We start from the raw sequence: 13,076 nt of genomic DNA, 5'->3' as shown, positions 1-13,076 counted from the left end.
AAATAATTAGTATTGGGGTAAGAAAGAAATTAACCCACCATTATAAAACATTATACATTATGCAAATAAAAATGCTAATTAATAATTCATCATACTAATATTTGTTTATATATTTAAATTATAAATATTGTCACTTCATATTCTATAAAATACTAAAATTTGTTTCAATAATCAAAATTTGATATGCATAATAAAATATAGACTTAATTATATTTTAATTATCTAATAAATTTATAAATTTGAACTAAGTTTCTAATCCATTTTTACGGTAGATTGAGTATTACAAAAAAATATTGGTTTCAATTGAGCGGTTAGACTTTTCTATTAACAAAGTGACAATGCGAACATTAAATTATGATTTTAATCCTAAATTAAGAAATATATCATAATTTTGTATGTTTCGAGATTTTGTACGCTCTAATTTTATATCTTAGATTTTATTTGGCTCTAATTTTATATCTTAGATTTTATTTGAGTCGAATTGTAATTAATTGAATTTAAGTGTACAAAATATAATATATTATGAAATGAAATTTAATTTGACTTTAACAAAATTTAAGCATATAAAATTATTTTTACAAAATTTAATTTGAATTTAATTCGTATAAATATATATATATATATATATATATATATATATATATATATTAGACAATATTTATTATTGATATGTATAAAATTATAGAATTCTAAAATCATAAAATTATAAATTATAATATTATAATATATAAAAATTTTAAATAATAAAATAAAATTTTATGTATCCACACTTTGTAAATGTAAAATAACAAAACACTAACCACTTAAGTCACTTAACGTCATTTGGTTAAACAAATTTAATAAACTCAATCGAAAGAATGATTAATAAGCCATCAAAATTGATTAAAGACTTAATAAAAAATTAAATTTTATTAGAGATCTAAACATAATTAAACCTATGAAATATATACATGTGAAATATTCAATAAATTTTTTTTTTAATTTCTCATTCTAAAAACAGTCCATTATCGTATTAAACATATTAATTTTGGGAACTGTTAATGCAAAAATTATGCATGAAAACATTATTTTAGTAACTCAAATAATTTTAGGATACTAGAATTTTTTTATTTGACATTTAACTATTTATTTAGAATGATAAATAAAGTCGTTATTACGAGTATAATTCAAATTTATCTGTCTTTATACGAAGAGTTTTTATATTAATTAAAATATTAATATTAATATACGTAAATTTGTTTATATCAAGATAAATCTCTATCTATTTGTATCATCTACATTTTTTTATCAACAAAAAATTATATATATAAATAATATAAAAGATTATAGATTTTTTTACTGTATTTTTCTATTACAAAAGTATTTATTTATTGTAGACATCATACATTTAAATTTAACAAAATTCAGCTAACTCTCCCTTTAGACATTTATATAGAGTGACTACAAAGCTACATCTGATCCAAAGTTTGGGTTTGTAGTCAAACATCGTACTCTAACAAATCCATAATACATTGTTCAGTCCTTGATATCCATTTAATGATACACCTTTGTTCTGCATTTGATCTTGGTATTTCCAAGTTGCCTCTAAATATGATAAAGGTTGCATGAGACAAATCTTCCCTGATTTCCTGCACAGACAAAACGAGCACCAGACTAAAAGCCTGACATGGTTAGGATGTCTTGAGAAAAGACGAAGCACCTAAATCATATTTCTTGTTTCCTCATAGGCACTATGATTGTGATTATGTTTCTAAGTAACATAATAGAGGCACTGAATTGGACAAAGAATCCAGTCTGAATAAGAGAAATTAACCTTATCAATTTTATACTTTATCCAAGCCTAAGCATTTAATTGTGCCATAGTAAATATTTCTTCTACATCTACTTTCCCTTGCCTTAACACAAATTTATTCTTTATGATCCCATATGTTTCTTATAATTGAAACCCAAACACCCTTCCATAACATATTTCCATTACTATTAAGGGTCAATATATCAAATTGTTGAAAATGAGCTTTAAGTTGATTATGATGCGTCGTACTCACTTCCACCCACCTGTTACACATGTTCCAAATCTTTTTTATTACATTGCAAGTGAAGAATAAGTGTGTATTAGTCTCTTCTTCTAACCCACAAAATACACAAGAAACATCAGTTAATTGTACTCCTCTCCTCCTCAGATTTATCCTTTTAGGCACCTTATTCATGATTACCCTCCAAGCCAAAAATTGTGCAGAGGGAGCTACCTTTACAGTCCATAACATACGGTATAAATTTGAGTTTTTCCCACTAGGAAAGTTTTGTATTTTTGAATACCCAGATTTAACAGTATATTTACCTTCCTCATCTTTCCAAAACCAAGAATCCACACTCTCTTTATTTACTGTTACTTGTTGTATAAGGTTCTCAACTTCATCTACTTGAGGCAACTCCCACTGAAACCATTTCCTTCTCCATTTTACTCCCCATTCCCATTTGTTGTTTTCCCATTTCCCAAACTCCTTTTATAACTTTATCCTTAAGTATGGAATTTCCATATAGCCTAGGCAATCTAAGCTTCAAGGGATTTAATCCAATCCAAGTATCTTCCCAAAATTTTATAATGGAACCTGACCCTACTTTCCATTCTACATTTTGGTCAAACCATCTCCCCTTTTCCCCTTCCCTGCATACCTCCCTTAAGTCTTTCCACCATGTAGACATATATTGATTACTTTTCCCAATGAGACCTCTCCAAGATCCTTATTTTGATTCCAAAATATCTTTCCAAAGACCATGCTCTTCCTTACCTAGTCTCCATTTCCATTTGCCTAACATAGTTTTATTGAACAATTCAATGTCTTTTATACCCATTCCTCCTTCCATTTTTGATTTACATAATTCCTCCCACCTAACCCAAGCTATTTTCCTACCTTCATTCTCCCACCCCCACAAAAAGTTTCTTTGTAATTTCCTGATAGTCTTACACACACCCTTAGGGGCTTTGAAAAAGGAAAAATAGTAAAGGGGTACAGCTGTAATCACTGATTTTACTAGACATATTCGTCCTTCAAATGATAAGTTCCTCCCTTTCCATGTGGACAACTTCTTTTGGATTTTATTGATAATTGGCTGCAAAAAGACTTGCTTTGTAGGATTTCCCCCCACTATCATTCCCAAGTACTTAAATAATGGGACTTCCGTAGTATTACAATTCAATATTTCAGAAAATGCTTGTGTTACACTATTGTGTACTCCCAAAACCCCAACCTTGCTTTTATGGAAGTTAACCCTAAGCCCTGAAGCCATCTCAAAACATCTAAGCATACTTTTAATTGCCAAAATATCATCATTATTCACTTCACAGAGAAACAAAGTGTCATCAACAAATTGTAGTAAGTTAACCTTGATTTTATTGTACCCTACTTCTATGCCTGTATAGAGTTGTGTTCTAGCAGCCTGATTTACCATTCCAGAAAGACCTTGTGAAACTATTAGGAACAGGAAAGGTGCTATGGGGTCACCTTGTCTCAGTTCTCTTAATGGATTAAATTCTTTCATTGGACTACCATTTACCAAGACTGAGATAGAGGCTGACATTAAGCACTCCTTAATCCAACTTATCAATTACCTACAAAAACCTAATCTTTCCATCATGTAATAGAGAAACTCCCAACTTACCGAATCATATGTTTTCTCATAATCTATCTTCAATATAACCCCACTTTTTTTCTCCCTTTGATCTCTTCCATCACCTCATTGGCTACAAGTATGTTATCAAGCAATCCTCTCCCTGATATAAATGCAGATTGGGACCCGTCTATTACTTTATATAAAACCTTCTTCAATCTATTAGTTAGGATTTTTGATATTATTTTGTACATGCATCCTACTAAAGAGATAGGATTCTCTACTTTAGGAACTAGGGTTATCATCATTGTATCTATTTCGATCCTCATTTTTTTTCAAATTTTTAAAATATATATAAAGATGTAACAAAACAAATATAAAACGTGTCTATCCGTAACTCATCCAAAATTATTTTAGAAACTGAACACAAGTTGGATGCGACACTATTCGAGAAAGAAAACCCTAAGTTTTGGTAGAGTTATCGATCATAGTCTTAAGACTCATTTTATTACTTCTGTAGGGTGGCCTATAATTTTTTGAAATAAAATTTTCAGCCATATCAGTAACAACTCTTTTTCTAATAACCAGTTTTTTCTTGACATTATAAGTTAGATGTTTTATTGAAAACATATAATTCAGAGAAAAATAATCGATTTCAAATAAATAATTAAAATTATCAAAGAATATGTATATACAGAGTTTCTGTTTGGATAAAATCACACAAATAGTTTTAAAATAAAATAAATGGATAAAAAGTAAAATAAATTATATGTACATGTGATGATAAAATAAATAAAAAATAAAAAATAAAATAGATGGATAAACAGATAAAATAACTTTTATATACATGTGGTAGCAAAATAATATAAATAAATAAAAAATAAAAAATGACTAAAAATTCAATTTTTATGACACTTATTAACAAAATTAAAAATGAAAAAATAGTATAAAAAAATTACAATTTAAATATAAGTTATTTTTTAATAATTTATTAAATGACCAATTAATTATAAATTACAAAAGGATAAAATTAAGAATTAAAAAATGGAATAGGAAAATTAATTTAAAAATAATATTAATGGATGAAAAGTAATAAAATAAATTCAATAGACATACAACCCAAAATAAATATAAATAAAAAAATGTAAAAATAGAATAAATAGATAGAAGGTAAAATAACTCCCGTGATAATAAAATGAAATGAGTAATAAAATAAATTATGTAATATATTATTTTGTTATACTATCTATAACTATATATAAAAAATTTTCTTTTATTTCTGCATAAACTTATTTCTTTTATTTTTTATAATGTAATTATTTATTTATTTTTAAAAAAGTAAAATTATATTTACATGTTTTTTATAAAATTATTCTAACAGTTATTTTATTCATTAATGTTATTTTCTATTTTTTTTCTTCATTATTTTACTTTAATTTTAATAAATATAAATTTATTTTATTATACATTTTATTTATGTCCTAAAAGTTAGTTTTTTTTTAATTCTTTTGACATTTTTATTTTTTTATTTATACTTATTTGTTATTACACATGCAATCGAAGTTATTTTAGCTTTTAAACCATTTATTCTATTTTTAAAATTTTTTATCTATATTTGTTTTTTTACTCCATGTGCAATAGTTATAAACAAGCGGAAACAAAATAAAATAGATAATAAAGTAATTTTCTAGTATCTTATTTTTTTATATTATAATAAATTATAACAGATAATAGATTATATAATAGATATTTAACCATATTTGTATAATTTTTTAAGATTTAAATAGTCATTTGGTCATAATTTTGGTTAGGATTTTTCAATTTGTTTTTACTTTAGGATTTTTGTTTTCAATTTGGTCATAAATTTTGAAAGTATCATTCAATTAAGTTCTTTTAATTAACACCGTTACAATTGTTAACATAATAGTGTATACGTGTCACTGCTCCACTGACCTGGAACACTCTATAGTGACATGATCTTGTTTATTTACTGTGACACAATTATCATGGTGTTTAATTGGAAGTGAATTAGGTTTACGAATGAGAGAAAAATGGAATCAGGATTCATTGCTGGCAGGAAATTTGGAGAAGGTTCATTGGTGGGACGAAATTGGATTGAAAGGTTTTCAACTGGGGATGGGGATGGGGATGGGGATATATATATACCCGCCCAAATACCCGTCCCCGCTTAAATTACTAAACTATTTATAATTTATTAAATAATCTAAAAAATATATATAAATAAATAATATATTTACACATAAAATATAATATAATATAATATAATATAATATAATATAGTATATATACATATAAATAAAATATACTTATATATATATATATATATATATATATTTACACATATACATGTAATATAATATAATATAATATACATATAATATATATACATAATAATATAATATAATATATATAATATATACGTATAAAACAAATTAATCATTTAACTAGTGGGATCTTTTATAAACAAATTTATAACATTACAAATTTATAAAAATTTAAAAGAAATATATATATATATATATATATATATATATATATATATATAAAAGCATAAAATATCTACGCATATACATATAATATATATACATAATAATATAATATATATTATTATATTTATATTATTATATAATATAATATAATATATACTTAAAATAAATATATATCTATAAATATATATATATATATATATATATATATATATATATATATATATATATATATATATATATATAAACATAAGATATCCACACATATAATATATATACATAGTAATAATAATATAATATATAATATAATATAATATATATAAATAATTATATATATATATAAACATAAGATATCCACACATATAATATATATATATATATACATAGTAATATAATATATAATATAATATAATATATAATATAATATAATATAATATAATATATATATATATATATATATATATATATATAACATATTTCTCATTCTCTTTGTTTTTTGTTATACACTTTGTTTACTCTCTCAATTGTCTGGTTTGTTTTTCAAGATTTAATTTTGAAGGTAATTTTTCTTCTTCTTATTACATAATTTTTACTCTCTGTACATGGTTATGTTCAAATAGGTGTTCCTCAATTTCATTCTATGAAATAATTTTTAGGTTACACATTTGATTATCTTTATTTATTTATTTATTTTCATGAAAATGTTTGACTCTTATTTTGTAGCTCTTCTTTTTGTTACTTTGGTTATACACTTTTTTACTCTCTTTTAATTGTTTGGCTTGTTCTTTAAGGTTTAAGCAGATCTTCAAGGTACTTTTCCTTTTATCATAATCTTAATTATACATTTTTTTTCCGTTATGTTATGTTCAAATGGATATTCTCAAATTTGGGTCACACATTTAATTATCTTTACTCCTTTATGATAATTTTATTTATTATTTATTTTTTGTTTCATGATAATGTTTAATTCTCAATTTTAAGTGCTCAATTGCATAAATCCTTAATTTAATTCAAGATCAAAAGATGAAGAATCTATGTTTAAATTTGAATTATTATTAATTTAATTTTGTTATTTGTGCTATTTCGTTTAAGTGGTATAATATAAATTTTTAATAGTATAAAAAATATTTGAAATATTTTTAAACTTGATTATTGGTTTTCCTTTTATATTTTGTTAAAAAAGAAATTAACTTTTTTACTTTGTTTGATTTTTTTTTGTTACGTATGTTAGTTTCTAGAGAAAATGAGCACAGGAGATCAAGATTTGCAGGTACCAAGTCCACCACAGTGTTCACAACAACTAACTCCCTTTCAAAGTTCCAATAATGACAGTCAATCTCCATTGAATCCATCTACGCAAACACCTTCAGAAGTTCATGATGAAATACATTCAACAACACAAGTAGAGCCTGAGAAAGGGAAATTGAAAAGTGTTGTGTGGGAACACTTTGAAAAGATAAAAGTTGATGGAAAATACAAAGCTAAATGTAACTATTGCAAGAAACTGCTTGGTGGAGAAACAAAGAATGGAACAAAGCACTTGCACCATCATACAAACATATGTATTCAAAAGAAGGCTTTAGCAAAAGGAAAAGGGGGACAAAAAACACTTTTTTCTAAGATTTCAAGTGGCAAAAAAGAATTGGCTTGTGGAGCTTATAATGAAGAAAATGCCAAGAGGGAACTTGCAACAATGATTATATTGCATGAATATCCATTGTCAATAGTGGACCATATTGGTTTTATTAGATTCGTGACAACAATTCAACCATTATTTCAACTTCCTTCACGAAATACGATAAAGAAAGAGATACTCGGCATCTATGAACATGAAAAACAAGTTGTTATGAAGTTGATAGATACAAATAAAGGAAGAATAGCAATTACATCGGATATGTGGACTGCAAGCAATCAAAAGAAAGGGTATATGTCTATCACAGCTCACTATATTGATGACAATTGGACATTGCAAAATATAATTTTGAGGTACACCTTTTTTAATTTATAAATTTTCCAGTAATTTTTTTATGCACCTCTAGAAAGATTATATGTCTTACAAAATATTGCTTAATTTATAGGTTCATTTATGTTCCCGCACCTCACACAGCTGATCGACTTTGCAATGTATTAGTTGATTGTTTGTTCGATTGGAATATTGATACAAAATTGTCTACTATCACTTTAGACAACTGCAGCACAAATGATAGCATGATTGAAAAAATTAAGGATAAGTTGAAGTTGGACACACTCATTAAGAAAGGGTCTTTGCTTCATATGCGTTGTTCAGCACATATCCTTAATTTGATTGTGAAAGAAGGGTTAGCCGTCCTAAAAGAAGGGGTGGAAAAAATTCGAGAAAGTGTAGCATATTGGACAGCAACTCCTAAAAGAATGGAAAAATTTGAGGAAACAGCTAGACAATTGCGAATTTCTTTCACTAAAAAGTTAAGTTTGGATTGCCCAACTAGATGGAATTCTACTTACAAGATGCTTGATATTGCCATATGTTATAAGGATGTGTTTTTTAGGTTAAAGCAACGTGAAGCTCAATACACTTCTTTGCCAACTGATATGCAGTGGGAATTTGCAAAGGATGTTTGTCGAAGGCTAAAATTATTTAATGACATCACAGAAATCATTTCTGGCTCCAAATACCCAACTGCCAACATCTTTTTCCCAAAGATTTGTGAGATCAAAATTGCAATAAATGATTGGGTTAAATCTCCTGAGATAACCATTCAAAATATGGCAATACAAATGTTAAAGAAATTTGAAAGTTACTGGAGTGTTATTCATGATATATTGGCAATTGCTTCAGTTTTAGATCCAAGGTACAAGATGGACATGTTAGAATATTATTTTTATAAATTGTATGGTAATGATTTTGATCTGAAACTTAGTAGGATTCGTCAAATGTGCTATGATTTGGTTTTGGAATATCAATCAAAAAAGAATGAAACTTCTTCTAATAGAGCTACATCATTGGAGTTGGGAAAGGATGTTGATAATGATGCGAATGAAGTTTTAGAGTTTATGGCAAAAAAGAAAAAATCTAGAACTACAGTTATGAAAACAGAGTTGGATTATTACTTGGAAGAAGATAATTTGCCGGTTACACAAGAATTTGATATCCTATCATGGTGGAAAACAAATGGGTTAAAGTTTCCAACCCTTCAAGCAATTGCAAGGGATGTTTTAGCTATTCCAATAACAACTGTAGCTTTTGAATCTGCTTTTAGTACTGGTGGTCAGATATTAACTTCTCACCGTAGTCGACTTCATCATATTACTATAGAGGCTTTGATGTGTACAAGAAGTTGGATATGGAACTCAAACCATCTAGGTAAGTTACTCAAATTTATTAATATTTTTTGTTAGTATTTTTTGTGAATTCTCATCTAATATTCTACATTTGGTGTTTGTAGGTGTTAAAAAATTAAAAGGAAAAGATGTTCTCATGAGTGAAAATGAATCTGATGAAGAAGGTACATTATATTCTAGTAATTAAAATTTTCAATTTCAATTATTATATCATATCTAATTTTTCATTTTTTTTCTATGTGTAGGTGGATCGAATGCAAATGAAACCACTGATCATTTGTAAAATTAATAAATATTTTGGTTATTATAAAATTTTAGTAATGTGTAATTTTTTAGCTTTTATATAATTATTTGAATTTTATTTAGTTGTTATTTGATACTTTAATTTGAGATTTATACTATTATAATATTTTTCTTAATATTTGACATCATGAAAATCAAAAAGAGTATGTTATTTTAATATTGAATATTTTGATAGTATCATGATTCCGTTGGTGTGATTTTTAAATTCTTTTTATAAAAAGTATTTAATTGATATATGGAACAATAAAAAAATGGGTATGGGTATAAGAAAATACTCGTTACCCGGTGGGGATGGGGATGGGTCAAAAGTTGTATACCCGTTGGGTTTGGGGATGAGGATGGGGATGAATTTTTATTATGGGGATGGGGATGGGATCATGATACCCGTACCCGCCCCGCCCCGTTGCCATCCCTAGTTGAGACGATGCTAGGTAAAAGAATTTAATTGAATGATATTTTCGAAATTTAAGACCAAATTAAAAAGAAAAATCCTAAAATGGACCAAATTAAAAAAAATAACAAAAATTATGACCAAATCACTATTTAAACTTTTTTTTTAATTATTAACATTTTTAGGATTCACACACTCTCCCTTTACCTCATTCACTTGAGTGATACATTATAAATTCTTTTAGAAGACAAATATTTCTTCTATTATTTTGCTTCAAATCCCATCTCTTTGGCTTTCTCTTCCTCTTTTTAACTTTTCTTCTATATGTTATGCACCTTGTCATCCAATTCACCTAATCATAAGTCAAAAATTCCAAATAATCATTATATATGCATTAAATGCAACATTGTTTCTTCTTATTTCAAAATCTTTATTTTGTTTTTTCTTCTTATATCTTTTCTTAAAAATAAATAAATAATGCTTTTAACAAATGTATTTTTTATAATTGACATTAAAGTAAAAACGTGTCAAATGATGTAAACAATTTAAATGTTAGTATGAAACACGTTAACACATATTTTTTTTTTTGTAATTAAGTTAAAAAGATTATATTTATTCATTCTTAAAGTCTGAAGTGGAGATCAAGATGTGTCAAAGTTTTATATAAAAACAAATTTTAATTTCGTGTCAAAGGTTATATACAATAACCATATGTTACCCATATATTTATATATATATATATATATATATATATATATATATATATATATTTATTTTTTTTTTGTTTTCTTACCAATTTTTACTTTTATTTTTATTTCACGTTGTTATAATATTTCTTAAAATTACTTTATTTATTTTTCAATGCATCTAGATAAATATGAAATATTCTTTTTATATGAATTTAATTATAAGTGTAAAACACATGATTTTCTAACTCATATTTTTATAGCAAGATGAAATAAATAATATAATTATTTAAAAAATATGGAGTGTGTCCTTTTATATGGTAGAAAATTTAATTTAATTTTAAAAAATAACTAAATTTTTTTAAATAATAATTTAAAAGGATAATATGTAAAATAATTATTTTAATTTAAAAAATAATTAAGTTTTTTTTTTAAATCACGACTTCTTAGCTATAAATATGTGTTCACTTTTTAATAACAAAGAATAGTAAAATTATTATTATTATTATTGCTATTATTATAATTATAAAAAATATATAATTTAATAATTTTATTGTAAATAACTTTATTTATTTTGTAGGTAGTTGTATAACTAAAAAATAGTTTAGTTTAAAACACAGTTAAATTAAAAAACAAACGGGTTAACTTTTAAGAAACGGTCACTAAAAATGCAAGATTAATAAAATAATTATTATAATTTAAAAAACATTTATTTAAAGGATAATTTTGCAAAACAAACATGGACATCAAAAAGATAAATATCTTAATATATAAGTATAGATATATAGGCTAGAGAACATATACGTGGTATATATATATATATATATATATGTATATATATACATATATATATATATATATATATGTATATATATATATATATATGTATATATATATATATATATGTATATATATATATATATGTATATATATACATATATATATGTATACATATATATATATATATATATATATACATATATATATATATGTATACATATATATATATATATATATGTATATATATATATATATGTATACATATATATATATATGTATATATATATATATGTATATATATATATATATTTATGATTAAAATAATTGTTATTATAATAATAAAAGCAAATATAAATAATTTATACAATTTTAATATAAAAATAGATAAATTTTAAAAGTATTAAATAAAAATATAAATTTTAAAAAGTGATCGGTTACGAAGTAATTATTTTATTTATAAAAAATAATTATTTAAAAGATAAAAATGAAGAATAAATACGTACACCAAAACTAAAATTATGAATCATTTATATAATAGTCTCAATATGTAAAATTGACTGATTATGTTTTATTATATCAATAAAGAGAATACTAAGTTTATATGTGATTGTTTATGCATTCTTTCTTTAAACTGTATTTTAAAATATTTATTATGTAATTTCATTCGGTAACTGTTATTTATAATCATTTTATACACTACATTATTTTACATGATTTTAGATATATGAGCATAAAATTAGGATGCCTTAATATTATTGTACTGTTGATTTTTCATTACATTTTTAAATAGTCTATTTTTAGATATTCAAAAAAATCCTATTTTCATGTGTTGTAAAACTTTAATAACTCATTAAATAAACAATATAAATTTAGTAAATGATAATAAATAATTCTTAATTAATTTGTAAAACTTTTAATCTTAATGTTGACTAAAAGTTTTACTCATTAAATAAATAATGAAAGTTTAATTAATGATAACAAAATAATTATTAATTAGTTTATATAGAAACCTTTAATTTAATGTTGACTAAAAGTTTCGTTGACCGCCATCATAACTATTAAAACATTTTTTAATACACATACCAATAAATCTAATTACCTTATCAGATCAGACTTGTTTTTACTAATCTTATACTCTTGCTAATACATATTGTTCTACTTACTTAATTGTAATACACTTATGATTTTTAAAAGTACGACAATTAAAAGGAAATAATATACAAAGTTTACCAATATGCTGAAAAGATGAGGAGTCCAATAACTAGAATAATTCATTAATTACTAACTTTTAGTTCAATTCTTTCTATTTTTAACTACATATAAAAGACATAAAAGAAGAACAATTAAATATATTAGAACTTTAAAATATTTTTGTCAAATTTACTAAAAAAAGAATGACTCATATCATGGACTAGAGAATATTTAAATTCATTATATTGTAATTTTCTTCTATAAATTGGTATTTTTTTTTTCTTGAAA

This window comes from Vigna unguiculata, chromosome 8 (assembly GCF_037176805.1).
Source record: "Vigna unguiculata cultivar grain cowpea cultivar isolate G323 ecotype 2 chromosome 8, ASM3717680v1, whole genome shotgun sequence".
Taxonomy (NCBI): domain Eukaryota; kingdom Viridiplantae; phylum Streptophyta; class Magnoliopsida; order Fabales; family Fabaceae; genus Vigna; species Vigna unguiculata.
Note: the sequence above shows the minus strand (reverse complement) of the source record.